Source organism: Lynx canadensis, chromosome F2, assembly GCF_007474595.2.
Source record: "Lynx canadensis isolate LIC74 chromosome F2, mLynCan4.pri.v2, whole genome shotgun sequence".
In the NCBI taxonomy this organism is placed as follows: Eukaryota; Metazoa; Chordata; class Mammalia; order Carnivora; family Felidae; genus Lynx; species Lynx canadensis.
The window spans coordinates 9,627,837-9,640,935 of NC_044320.2; the positions used below are offsets into that span (position 1 = coordinate 9,627,837).

Here is a 13,099-nt window from a genome sequence, read left to right on the forward strand (position 1 = left end):
GGAACCTACCAGAGGAGGGAAGGCTTAAAGGCACCCGCGGAGACTCAGCCGTTTCTATGCCTTTGTTTCCTACGGCTGCCATGAGCTGGGTGCAAAACAACAGACACTTATTCCCTCATGGGCTGGAGACCAGAAGTCCGAAAACAAGGTGGTGGGCAGGGCCGTGCTCTCTTTGCCAGCTCTGGGGAGGAATGCTCCCTTGCTTCTTCTGGTGTTTCCTGGCAATTCTTGGCGTTCCGTGGCTTGTAGATACACCGCTTCGGTCACACGGCCATCTGCTCGTGTTACAGCTTCACGTTGCTTCTCTCTGTGCGTGCCTATCTCTCCATCCAGATTCCCCATATAAGGACACCGGTCACACTGGATTAATGACCTCGTTTTGACTTGATTATCTCTAGAAAGACCCTGTTTCCAAATAAGGTCACGTTCTGAGGTAGTGGGGGTTAGGAGCTCAACATACCTTTTGTGTGGGTGGGTGGGAGGGGACAAAATTCCACCCATCCCACTAAGCAAGTGTTCTTGGTGAGAAGCAGGTGTGATTCTGGAGGGATAGGGGCGGTTGATATGGAGAACAACCTAATGTATATATGGCCCCAGCAAAATGTTAAAAAAAAAAAAAAAGAGGTTTGGAAACAACCAGTGAGAGAGAGTGCTTTCTTTCCAAAAATTAGCATGGGCATGACTTTTAAGAACTATGCCTTCCCTTTGCCCCACTGCATGTGGATTGGGATAGATTCTCACCTCCCTGCTCTCTGTAGAAACTTTCAAAATAATGTCACAGGGACCTTCCTGAGTGAGAAGCAGGGAGACACTGTAAGAAAATTGCTGTGACTTAATATGGTGAGGGTTTGGAGGTTGTTTTTTTTTTGTTTTTTTTTTTTTTACTTCTCTTTTTTTTCTCTTTCTGCCTGTGCTGGCAATAGCAGCTGTCTCTTTCTCGGCAGTGACAGGCTGAGAAAATGGAAGATGAATTTCGGCTGGGCGTGGGTGTGATTTCTCTTTTCTCTAGCGGGGGCTTCATCTTGGAAGGCACGGAGCTGTTTTTATCCTGGCCTGGGAAACTGAAGAAGTAACTGTCGGTGTGCAAATGAGGACTTTGCAGCCTCCAGGGGCACTTCCTGCGGGAGCCTTGGCAGGGTTACAGACTAGAGTGCTGATTGGATCCCCCCCCCCCCCCCACCCAAGGAGGCAGAGTCAGGGGAGATGCTGGGAGGGGTGTTTGGTCCTGTCACCTGTAAACAGGTGAGCTAGGTTGAACATGGCCCTGAGGCAGAGAAACCACCATGGTTTTGACAGAGCTGGCTTCCCAGATGGAAGGTGAACGATCAAACCCCCCCTGCCCTTCCCAAAGCCAGTGGCAGTTCGGTGCTGCTGGAATGTTCTGTGAAAGATGCCAATTAAACGGGTTGATATATTTGCCCGTGCTCTCCTCGCCCCCAATCTCCTTGTAGGAGAATCGCAGCACATCCTTAGTCCTAATGCGTTCAGCCTGGGGCTTCACTCTGTCCTGCCATGTTCCATTCTGGGGCGATGTTGTGTTTGCTTCCTTGCTCAGCGACAAGAATGCACCTCATGGAAGGCCCGAGAGTGCCTGCCACCACCCCCTGCTCTTGAATGCCCTGATTGATCCTGTCTGTTCTCACAATTTAACCAACCACCTGTTAGCTCACGACTTCCAAACTTCTAGCTCTAGGTAAGCTCTCTTAGGAGCTCTAGCCCGTGTTTGCTCACTCACTATCACCTCCTGGAAGCCACCTCACAGGCACTGTGGACACAACCTTCAAACTTAAACTCACCAGCTTTCTTCCGCACCTGCTTCTGTACCAAAAGTCAGTGAAAGGCAGCTCCTAGCCACACCGTCCTCCAACCTCTATAGTTTTCCGCTCTCTATCCTCCTCGCTGAAGTCGTGAAGTCAATTAACTGTAAGTCTTCCAAGGATTTTGAGTCAGGCTCCTCCTGCTGTCCAGGGCCGCTAGCTTGGTTGAGTCCCCCATCCCAATCGTCTCCCCGGAAAGCTATGCTAGCAGCACCATTCATGTCCTTCTTCGCCACACATCCGGAAAGATCTTTAGGAAACACAGATACAATCAGGGCTGCATGCCTTCCCCCTGCTTAAAATCCTTTGTCAGGGAGGAAAAATTTTCCCCTACCCTTTTAGATTCTGTCAGTGGGACATGCAAATTAAACTGACAAAAGACAGATTAACAGGAGAAAAGGCAAACTCTATCCATGTATGCAGATGGCAGAAAATATGGCTCAAAGAAGCCATTAGAATTTGGAGTTTAAGAGGCGAAGGGGAAGGGAAGGAAGGGCACTTCTGGAAAGAGGAATGACTTTTGGAAAGATAGATGGGTCCCGAGGGAATAGACGGGCATTAGATAGTTTTGTGACTGTTTGTCGATGCGATTTCTCATCCCAGTAGGGACTTCTAGTTTGCTGTGATAAAATTCAGTCTTCCCCGGTATAGTAAGCTTCCCTTGAAGGGGGGTTTATGACAGCTGAATTGTTTGGGAAGGATCTGCTTTTCGGCAGATGGGGGTGAGGGTGGAGTTCAGACATAGCCCTTTTCTGTACCTTTTGATTCTTAAATGCCTTTAGCTCAAAATAATTTTTAATGCCACAGTGATATATCCTGGATGCCTGCACCTTCAGTGTCTCCCTGTTATCTGCAAGATAAATGCTCCGTTCCTTACCGTGACATATCAAGCTATTTAGGATTTGGCCTCTATCTTCTTGGCTTCACCTCCTAGAAATTTTTTTCCTTTCTTCTTTGTCTACCTCTCCTTTCTTTCTAAGAATCAGCTAAGTGGATAACCCCGGGGGGAGACTTCCAGATACCCCCTGGCTGGGGTAGCTAACTCTTTGCACCTCTATCCCAAGATTACCCTTATCCTACACTTTGACCACCATGTATTGAAAACGTTTTCTTGTCTCAGTCTCGACCAGATAGCAATAAAAATAAGGACTGCACTTTTTTTGAGTGTTCACTATGTTGTACACACTTTTCTAAGCATTTCTATGAAGTAATTTAAAACTCACATCTCTCCGAGATCGGTACTAGATTGGGAGCTCCTTAAAAGAAGGAACTGTTTGGGGTGCCTGGGTGACTCGGTTGGTTGAGCGTCCAACTTTGGCTCAGGTCGTGATCTCGCTGTCCGTGAGTTCGAGCCCCGCGTCGGGCTCTGTGCTGACAGCTTGGAGCCTGGAGCCTGCTTCCGATTCTGTGTCTCCCTCGCTCTCTGCCCCTCCCCCATTCATGCCTCTCTCTCTCTCTCTCTCTCTCTCTCTCTCTCTGTCAAAAAATAAATAAACATTTAAAAAAGTATTTAAAAACAAAGAACTGTTTCTTTTACAGTCGTGTATTCTCCATGCCTAATTCTTTTCCAGATTCATAGTAAGTGCTCAGTAAATATTTTCTTTAATAAATGAGTGAACAGATGGATAGATAAGAGAATTCTTTAGTATAATATAGTACCCCCTGTCCATATGACTCAAGAAAATTATTCATTTGCCGCTTCAAGGCCTGAAAATTTTGGGTTCTCGAAAAAGCCCACTAGTTGAGAAATCACGTGGGCTCGACTGGTGTAAATCAAAAAAGTTTACCCAGAGGCGGAACTGCCTGAATCTTGAGTAAATGTGTGACAAGTTAATAGGCGCTCCCTCTGGCTAATTTCAGTAGCTTTGACTTTGTCAACACGATTTTGCACAAGCAGGGGGGTTTTTCATCAAATGCAGCTTCTTCGCTCTTGAGGGAACCAAACACAATCCCGCCGGCTTTGGCTTTATGGTTTTTAACTTCCGTGCAAACTCAGTCGTGCTTTCGACCTCCCTCGCTTCTGAGTCTGAGCTGTATCTAAGGTTCGTGAGGCAAGGGCGATATTGCAAGACCCAGGCAACGGGAGGTGAGTTTGTCATTTTCCTACAGGCGAGCGAGAGTAGAAATGGTGATGGAACTTATCATGGGCTTGGGGAAAAGAGGAACTCCCTTCTAATTTCACGGAGGGCTGAGATTTCAGTATTGGTTGTCACGACCGAAGGGAGAAAACCGACATTTATTGAAGACTGACTGTGTGCCAGACACCGGGTGGGGGACTTCGGGATATTTCATCGCATTTTCACATCACTCGTTTATTCGTTGACTGCCTGTGGCATGGCAGGCACAGTGAACGGAGGTAAGCAGAAACAGACTTAGTTGTGCGTCCTCAAATACTGAACGTATTTAAAATTGGTAAACGCTATGGGCCCGAGAGGTTAGGAGAAGTCCTGCTTCTCTCAAAGGCTTGATGCCTGGTGGTAATGAGACACAAGTGCGAAAACGTGGAGTGAAGTCAGCCAGACTCCACATGAGAACAAAACTTGTGCTTGGTAGGAGAGCTACAGAAAGGCCAGGGAGCGGGCAACTGTGATGAGGGTGTGTTTACTGTAACCCGAAGACAGGGGAGGTGGACGAACCACCACGTTACAGGAGAAAATACATGAGGAATCAGACATGAACTGCGTCCACCTCCTCAGAGTGCTGGAAGAGGGTCAGCGACCACCTTAGCTTAGACCTCCTTAGAGATGCCCTTAGCACAGGGCCATTGGCCCTGATCATTGTCACCCTGCAGTGGGTTCAGGTTACCACAAAGCACTGGCCGACAGGTCCCTGTATGAGCTTGCTCTGGCTGCCATAACAAAATAGAGAGACTGGGCAGCTTAAACAACAGAAATGTATCCTGTCATAGCTCAGGAGGCTGGAAGTCCAAGATCAAGGTGTCAGCATGGCTGGTTTCTCCTGAGGCCTCTCTCCTTGGTGTGGAGACAGCCACCTCCTCTCTGTGTCCTCACGTGGACTTTCCTCTGTATGAACAAGCCCCTGGTGTCTCTTTCTGTGTCCACATCTCCTCTTTTTATACGGACACCATCAGATTGGATTAGGAGCCCACCAAGGGTCTCATTTAACATAATCAGTCTTTAAAGACCCTGTCCCCAAATTCATTCATGTTCTGAGGTCCTGGGAGTTAGGGAGTATATGAATTTGAGGACACAATTAAGCCCGTAACAACCTCCAAACAGCTCTGTCCCTAAGGATAAAATTGGGATCACAGTAAAAGGAAGACAGAGGGCAAGAAGGAATCCCACTCTCTTGGGAAGTGTAAGGGAGACTTCATGGAGGAGGGAAGAGTTAAGCTCAACTTTGAATTTATGACTGACAGAGAATGGGAAGAGGGGATCTAGAACAGGGAAAATGGCACATATGAAGTCATAGCACTTTGAAAATATCTTAGATGTGAGAGTCCAGTGTGACCAGAGGCTGGAAAGTGATGAGCAAAGTAGGACATCGCACTTGAGTCCCGATGCCCTATCCTCAACTCTGAGTCAACTATGAGAGTATGGATCTTTCTCAGGGGAAGAAACAAGAACCATCATTTGGATCCGCTGGGACTCATATGCATTAAGCACTCGATTACGTACTGACTTGTGTGGGTCACTTCTCTCTCTGCCACCGTGGACAAGGGACAACCTCCCTGAGAGTTTGTCTTCTGATAAATGAAATCAATGACACTTTCCTCTAAGGATGCTGTGATGCTTCAGTAGGATAATGGATGTGAAATTCTCAAGATCCTGGTATGAATGTTAGTTACTCTTATTTTTATCACGCAGAGAGTGTTGCCAAAATGTGGGCACGGAATGATATCCTCCTCACCCAGTTCGTGTTCATTGATTCGGTCTTGGCGGGATCCGCAATGAAACCTGTTGTCCTCTGCTTGTCGTGGAGCGCAGCTCCAGGAGCCCATTGATACCTGATACCCCCACTGTCTTCCCAGGATGATCTTGCAGTAGCCTCGAGATGCCTCTCTTTATACTTCTGCAAAATGGCACAGTCCTTAATAGCTACAACTCGGGTTTATTTTTAAGAACACCATGCCTAGTGTGTAAAATAATGGCATTCTGGCTCTGTATTTCTTGGAAGTTATTCCAATTTGGGCCTTGGCCACTTGTCAATTCTTTGGTTTATTTTAGATAAACCGCTAAACCATGATTCTCCAGACCTGCCTCCAGGTTCTTGCGCGGATGCGTGTGCACACGTGCGTGCGCACACACACACACACACACACACACCTCCTTTTCCACCAGGAATGGATAAAAACACTCCATAGTTGGTATTTAATTTTCAGATGTATGTTATCAGCACTGCAGTCTTAAATCCTTCCATGACTATTTCTAGCACAGGAACGCAGACTCTCAGGGGAGGGAGTGGTTCCTGATCATTTGTTCCATGCCCCCGTGTGCTAGTTGGGTCTCCTTGCTGACACCGCGTAAGGGGAAATGCATTGCTTCCAAAGCAGCAATCCTACCCCAGTACAGCTGTGGTTCTATATCCCTGGTTCCACGCAGGTCTTGTGCGCTGTTAGCCTGGACCCCATAACCAGTGGAATGCTGCGAAATATGGGATAACTTCTCTTAAAGAAAAGCCCTGGTTTGCAGCATTTGCTGCTTCCTGTGGTAGATGTGTTCCCACTGTGGCCAGTTTCAAGCTATCAGTGTAAAGTGAGTGAAATCAGAGTCAGGAAGAGGTGCTCATTATTGGCTCCTGCCAGATGGTGTGAGCAAGCTCCAGGACATCCCTGTCACCCAGTTGGCGTCACTGGGTAAAGCCTCTTATAACATCCCTGGTCTTCCATCTGAAGCCCACGTCCTCACCCACCCTGTCTTCTCTGTCCTGGGTTGCACTGGGTCCTACCTACTCCTGAAGAGTTTTTAGCAGAAGTGGAGACTCTGCACTCCTTCCCCAGCCACTGTTACCCCCTCAATCCCAGAAAATGAGTCCAGTGATCTTTCTAGATTGAGTATCTGACTTCCTCTGGAATGCATTGAATTGTGGCTAAAATCTCAGTGCCCTCTGCCTTCACAAAGGGACGCGGCACTAGCTACTTTTATATTCGCCCATACCATCTCGATTAGAGGTGTGAAAATATTTTATAAAGTCTTTTCTCGGGGGAGCAATATTCCTCAAGGTTCTTCCTACCAACAGAGTGCAGTTTTTTTCTCTTGGGGCTCACGCAGAACAAGCCTTGCTGGGGATCTCTTCCAGATCACTTCCTGATCCTCAAACAGGGGACATACTGCTGGGTTTCTTCTGTCTCAACTTTATCATAAATACTTGATTAATGCAGCCTCTCCCTTTAAATTGTAAACCTGGAGAGGGCAGGGACCCTGTCTGCTCTGTCCATCATCGTATTAGTGTCTCACATAATGCTTGGGACACAGTAGGTGCTGAATAATGAGACCTGACCTTTCCTTCATGCATTTACTCATTAATTTCTAACTAACTTCCTTCCTTCATTTCGCTCCTTTTTCTGACAACTGAATTACCACTATGTAGCTGATGTTAGGAACAGGGGGTTCTAATGAGCAGAATGGAAAGTTAGGACAAAGGGTTGAGAGCTCAAAAAGTCTCCACATCAAGGTATTTGGAGTTGACCATGGTCTAGGTATTGGCTCATTTTTCAGCCACTTAGAATAAAGGTTGTCCTATTCCCTTTGACTCAAGTAGCTACAATGAATCTAATTTTAACACTTTTTGGAGATAGAGGGAATGGCAAAATGAGAAAGCACACCTTGGGTGTTTGGTTCTTGAGGGTACGTTATCTTCCCGCTGATGGAAGCTGGTGCATCAGACCCCTTTAACTGTGACCAGTTAGTAGGGAGACAGGTCAGAATTGGGGAGGAGCGAGGCAGAATGTTCTTCAAAAGAATGATTCCTCACTTTCAAGGGCATATAGACACGCAGAGTCTCCACTGCCAGAAGGGGGGCCCAACGACTATCAGCCTGAGCCTGGGCTAATCAATCCACAAAATTAAGTTTTAAAAAGCAATTAATTCTGTTTTTGCTTTTGTGTGAGACTGAATTTTAACTCTGGGCTTTCTTCATTACATTCAACAAGGATATAAGCGTAAATTTTAGATCAACAAATTAAATCCATTTGAAAACAAAATATTATTCTGGAGCTTAGGTATGTTATTGGATTTTAATAATTTATTATTTTTTACGTTTATTGAACATTTATTCAACACTTGCTATATGCAAGCCACTGTGCTCAATACTGAGGAGTCAAAAGTAAATAAAATCCCCACCTTCTCTAAGTTAGTCTTTCAACATAGGTACCTACTGCATCAGGATCTCCTGGGGTTTTATGTCAAATTTCAGATTAACCCAACCACATCCCATGCGTACTGTATCAGAGCCTATAGAGAAGAGTCCCAAAATGTGCACTTTTTTAAAGTGGTCATTGTGGAAAACATAATAGTAATGACTTGCATTTATGCTTTTTCAGTGATTGTGGTATCTTGGGATGCACGCCCTAGAATCCTTAAACACCTTACTTGTAAGCCCCATCTGGCAAAAAGTGCTAAACTCAAATACCACCACCTCTGCAAACTACCCCTACTTTAATGACTTCAGCATGTTTTTGTGCTTTGCACACATTTCCATGAAAATACTTCTTACGGGCGCCTGGGTGGCTCAGTTAAGGGTCCGACTCTTGGTTTTTGGTTCAGGGCATGATCTCATGGTTCCTGGGTTCGACCCCACCTGGGGCTCCACGCTGGCACCGGAGGCTGCTTGGGATTCTCTCCCCCTCTCTCCCTGTCCCTCCCCCACTAACACACATGCGGGCTCTCTCTCTCTTTCTCTCAAAAATAAATTAATAAACTCAAAAAAAATTTTTTTAAAGAAAATACCTCTTACATGGGATTACAGTTATTTCTGCAACTGCCTACCTCCCTCCTGGACAGAAAACTGTGTCTTGTTCCTGTCTGAATCCCCAGGCTACCACACTGATTCTTAGTGGGTCCATAAAAATCCTTCCTTCTTTTCCTTCCTTCCTTCACTCTTTCCTGCCTCCCTCCCTCCCTCCCTCCCTCCTTTCCTTCCTTCCTTTTTTCCTCCTTTGTCTGAGAATTTATTCATCATTGTCTATAGTATCTAATTTAATCTGTTGAATATGTAAATTTACACATTTGTGAAGGAACAGAATTTACAAAGCGCTTTCACACACAGCGTATGCTTTGATGAGACAACCAATAGCGATCGTTGATACATAGCTTTAGCCAAGTGTTTGTCAATTGTCAGCCACTCCTGTTCACCTTCATGATTTTTGTCACAACCAGGTTGGTATTGATTTAATACTTTTCTCTTTAAGGAAACTCAGTGGTTCTTACTCCATAAATTTAATCCTAAGCGAGACTATCTGTGAAGTCATGTATCTGATGTGCTAAATTATGTTCTTTCAAATCCGCTTTAAACATACAACTATACTTGCACTACTAAAAGTTCCCTGTATGCCAACCAGGCATACATTCCACATCGTATGAAAGACACTGTCCTAAACCTACCTGTGGCTGACTGTACTAGACAAAATTCTTGGTTCATATTTCAAGATGTCCTGCTTGTGACTCGTAGGTTTCTCCTCCCTCCTGACACCGTCTTACTGTATCTAGCAAAAGAGACACACATCTGTACCTCCAGACTTTCCTCCTCCTGAATGTTCTCTTCTCCCTAACCCAAAGCCCACCTAGAATACCTTCTCTTGCTCTAAGCCCACCCTGAGCTCTCCCTTCTCTGGACCTAACTTGACCATTCAACGAAAGCAAGCAATTATATACCAAGTGTCTGTTATTTCCCTGCAAATAGTGGGTTTTCCCATGTGCGTAGTCACTCAAGGAATATGTCTTAACTCCACTTGTCTAACCATTTGCCCTGGATGGTTTTGAGATCAGTGGACCGATGTGGGAATTAACCAGTTTTCAGAATCCTGGTTTGCTTTATGGATTTGGTAAACAGAGGCTCTTTTTGGTGTACTTTGTGATTAAATGGGGGCATTGCCTTCATCCAGAATATTCTTGATATTTTTTAAAAGAATGATGCTTTAGGGGAAAAAAATTCCATCAGCTCAGAGCCCAAAGTACTAGTTTCAATCAGCTTCTGCACTCACTTTATCATGTCCTGAAAATCAGCTTACCTTGGCCACGGTACCTCCTGGTAACTCTTCCTCCAATTTTGGAAGGGAGGTGGTGGCTGGGGTCATTGTTGCTTATTTATTCCCAACCGTCTCCAAGCTTAGGATCTCAGAGTCTGCACTCTTTCTGCTTTTCTTCATGCTTGGAATCGCAAGAGGCAGATTTGGAGATGTGAGGATATTGCACTCAGCCGATAAAGGACCTCACTTAATGGATCTTAGGAAAGTAATATCTGAGGGGGAAAAAATAGAAAAAAAAAAAAGGAGTGTGGTGTACTGGGAAGAGAACCAGAAAACCAAAGAAAATATCAGCAGGGTTTTAGGATTCATGCCAGCTCCACAAGTATCTTCCTGGGGGACCTCAGGAAAGGAGCTGGACCTCTCTGGGACTCATCCTCCTCTGTGAAACGGTAGAAATAGATCGGATTAGCCAGAGGTATTCTCACATTTCTTTAGCAGCAAAATCTTTTCTTTTTAGTGTAATCTTGCGTTGAACCACAATATTCACAGCAGATGAAAACTGAGGTGCCCAGGGCGCCTGGGTGGCGCAGTCGGTTAAGCTTCCGACTTCAGCCAGGTCACGATCTCGCGGTCCGGGAGTTCGAGCCCCGCGTCAGGCTCTGGGCTGATGGCTCAGAGCCTGGAGCCTGTTTCCGATTCTGTGTCTCCCTCTCTCTCTGACCCTCCCCCGTTCATGCTCTGTCTGTCTCTGTCCCAAAAATAAATAAACGTTGAAAAAAAAAAAAAAAAGCTCACAATGACTGTTTTATGGAAAATGGATTCAAAGGGCCAAGACTACAGGCTCAGAGACCACTTACAGAGGTAGTTGCTGGGTGTGCGGGCGGTGAGGGAGGAACCGGAAGCTGTGGGGCCCCGGGGTAAACAGCGCTTTGGCCCAGACACAGAGGGGAGATAAGGAGAGGTAGCCCCCCAGGCACCAGTGGGGCGGATGGCTTCTCCCAGCCCTGTCAGGTCCCCCGTGTGGTCCGTGAACTGGAGAAAGAACAGAGAACTGACCCTGCACGACCAACAAGCTCTATGAAACTGACCTTGACCTTGGGACCTGCTCATCAGATGTGACCTGAGACCATGGCATCACCTGGGAGCTTGTCAGGCCTCACCCCGGATCTACTGGGTCAAAATCTGCATTTAGGAAGGCCCCCACGCATTGCCCGTGCACACTGGAGTTTCAGAGAAACGTTAGCAGAAAAACGCCTTCGAAACAGATGATGAGTCTGCACTAGATTCCTCGATGAATTTGCTGGGATTGACCTTGGGCAAATCACTTCCCTTTTCTGAATTTTCTACTCCACACCATGGAAACCATACTGTTCACCTCACAGACTGTTGGGCCAGAGATACCGTAAGTAGAGTTTAATACTGAGCTCACTGTTGAAACAAAAGCTGATGTTCAAGAAAATAAAGGAATAAAGGAAAACAGTATTCACACACACACACACACACACACACACACACACACCATTCCTCTGTGGACAAGGAAACAGGAAAGAAAGTGAGGAAAAAGTGCTAGGCCACCACTGTGATTCTGGTGTGAATTTTTTGTTTTCTGTCTTCTCCAATGAGGGACATCTATCATATTTTCTGTGGGGCAGGGGAAAAGTTTTCTCTCCAAATTGAGTATTTCCAGGAAAACTGTCACCATTTCATAGTGCATACAAAGAACATGGATTTTAAATTGAAACAGACGAGCTTTTGACCTCCCTCTGTACTTCCTAACCTGTGAGGCGCTGGCTGGCTGGATTAACTTTAGTTTTTCCCATCCGTACAATGAAGATAATAAAACCTTCCAGATGTTTTGTAAGGATTAAATGAGATACTATATGAAAAGAGTCTCTTTTGATAAACCCCCCTTCCTCCTTCCTCTTCTGTGACTGCTTTTTGTCTGCCATTATTGGAAGAACCTTTTTCACCAAAACTGGGGTTCGAATTATGGCATAAGAGCATTCATTCATTCAACAGAAATTTACTGGATGCCCACCATGTTCCAGGTGCTATTCTAGGTGCTAGATTTACAATATGGCCAGGTTTGTTCATTCTTCTATTACATCCCCCAAGCTGTGGGTTACACCGATTCTGGGTACTGTCCTAGGTGCTAGGCATGCAGCGTCCTGGAGTTTGTTCATTTTTTAATTTCATTTCCCATCCTATAGGTTACAGCAGGGCTACCTGACCTGCATGGGGCACAGATCTGTTCTTGGGATACAGTTGTGGTTATTTTGTGGTCATTTTCATGGGATTCAGAAAACTTGCCTCATTTAGGTTTCAAGGATAAGGCTCATTTTGCAAGGTCTTTGCATCCTCTATTAAAAATGCACCCACAACCACACACTTGGCTAAGCAAATTAATAACACAAACAAGACTGGAAATATTTAACCTCCTTAGGAGAACAAACTGTTTTTCAAGGAGTCTGGCAGGGCCATTTGCATGCAAACACTTAACGGGCTGCTTTTAAATGATCCTTATCTATTTATTGAAGCAGGTCTGGCTAGACCCCTCCTTGGCAGTTCTTTGTTAGCTATTAGTTGGAGCCACTGTTGCACGTGAGCTGGAAAAAGTCATCAAAATGCATTTATGGAAAGATGCTCAATCGTTTGGCTTCCAGTGTTTTGCATGGGCCTCTGCTCAATTAGCTAGGCCAGTCAGCTTTGACTGAGCCTGCTGTTACAGCCAGCCACGAAGAAATTATGACTCCATGTACCTCGCACATAGTAGGTGATCTGTAAGCAGTGTTGAATGAGTAAATGAATGAATGAATGACGTTGTCTGACTTATTTCCTCTGCACCCTGCCAGGACACTTCATTAGGACTCTTCTCCAGAGGGGTGCTAGTAAGCAGTCAACAACCAGCTCAGAGTAGGGAGGAAGGAAGAGCCCTGATTTGCAGTGTTTGCTGATTTCTCTGGTATGAATAATCCCACCGTGGTAAACTTGAAACTACCAAGGCGACCCCACTGAGCATGAGGAAGACAGAGGCACCATTATATAACATTTCTGTCATACTGAAAACAAAAGGCATCACTCCAGGGGCACAGATAACAGTGAAATGTAAAAAATTAGACAGTGATGAATTTTGAGC

At 45.6% G+C, this 13,099-nt stretch overlaps 1 protein-coding gene across 1 annotated transcript in view; it reads left to right on the top strand.

Annotated features, from left to right (window-relative positions):
• The window catches only part of KCNQ3 (potassium voltage-gated channel subfamily Q member 3), a 312,495-nt gene that overhangs the window by 224,121 nt on the left and 75,275 nt on the right, over positions 1 to 13,099 (top strand). The window lies entirely within an intron of this gene.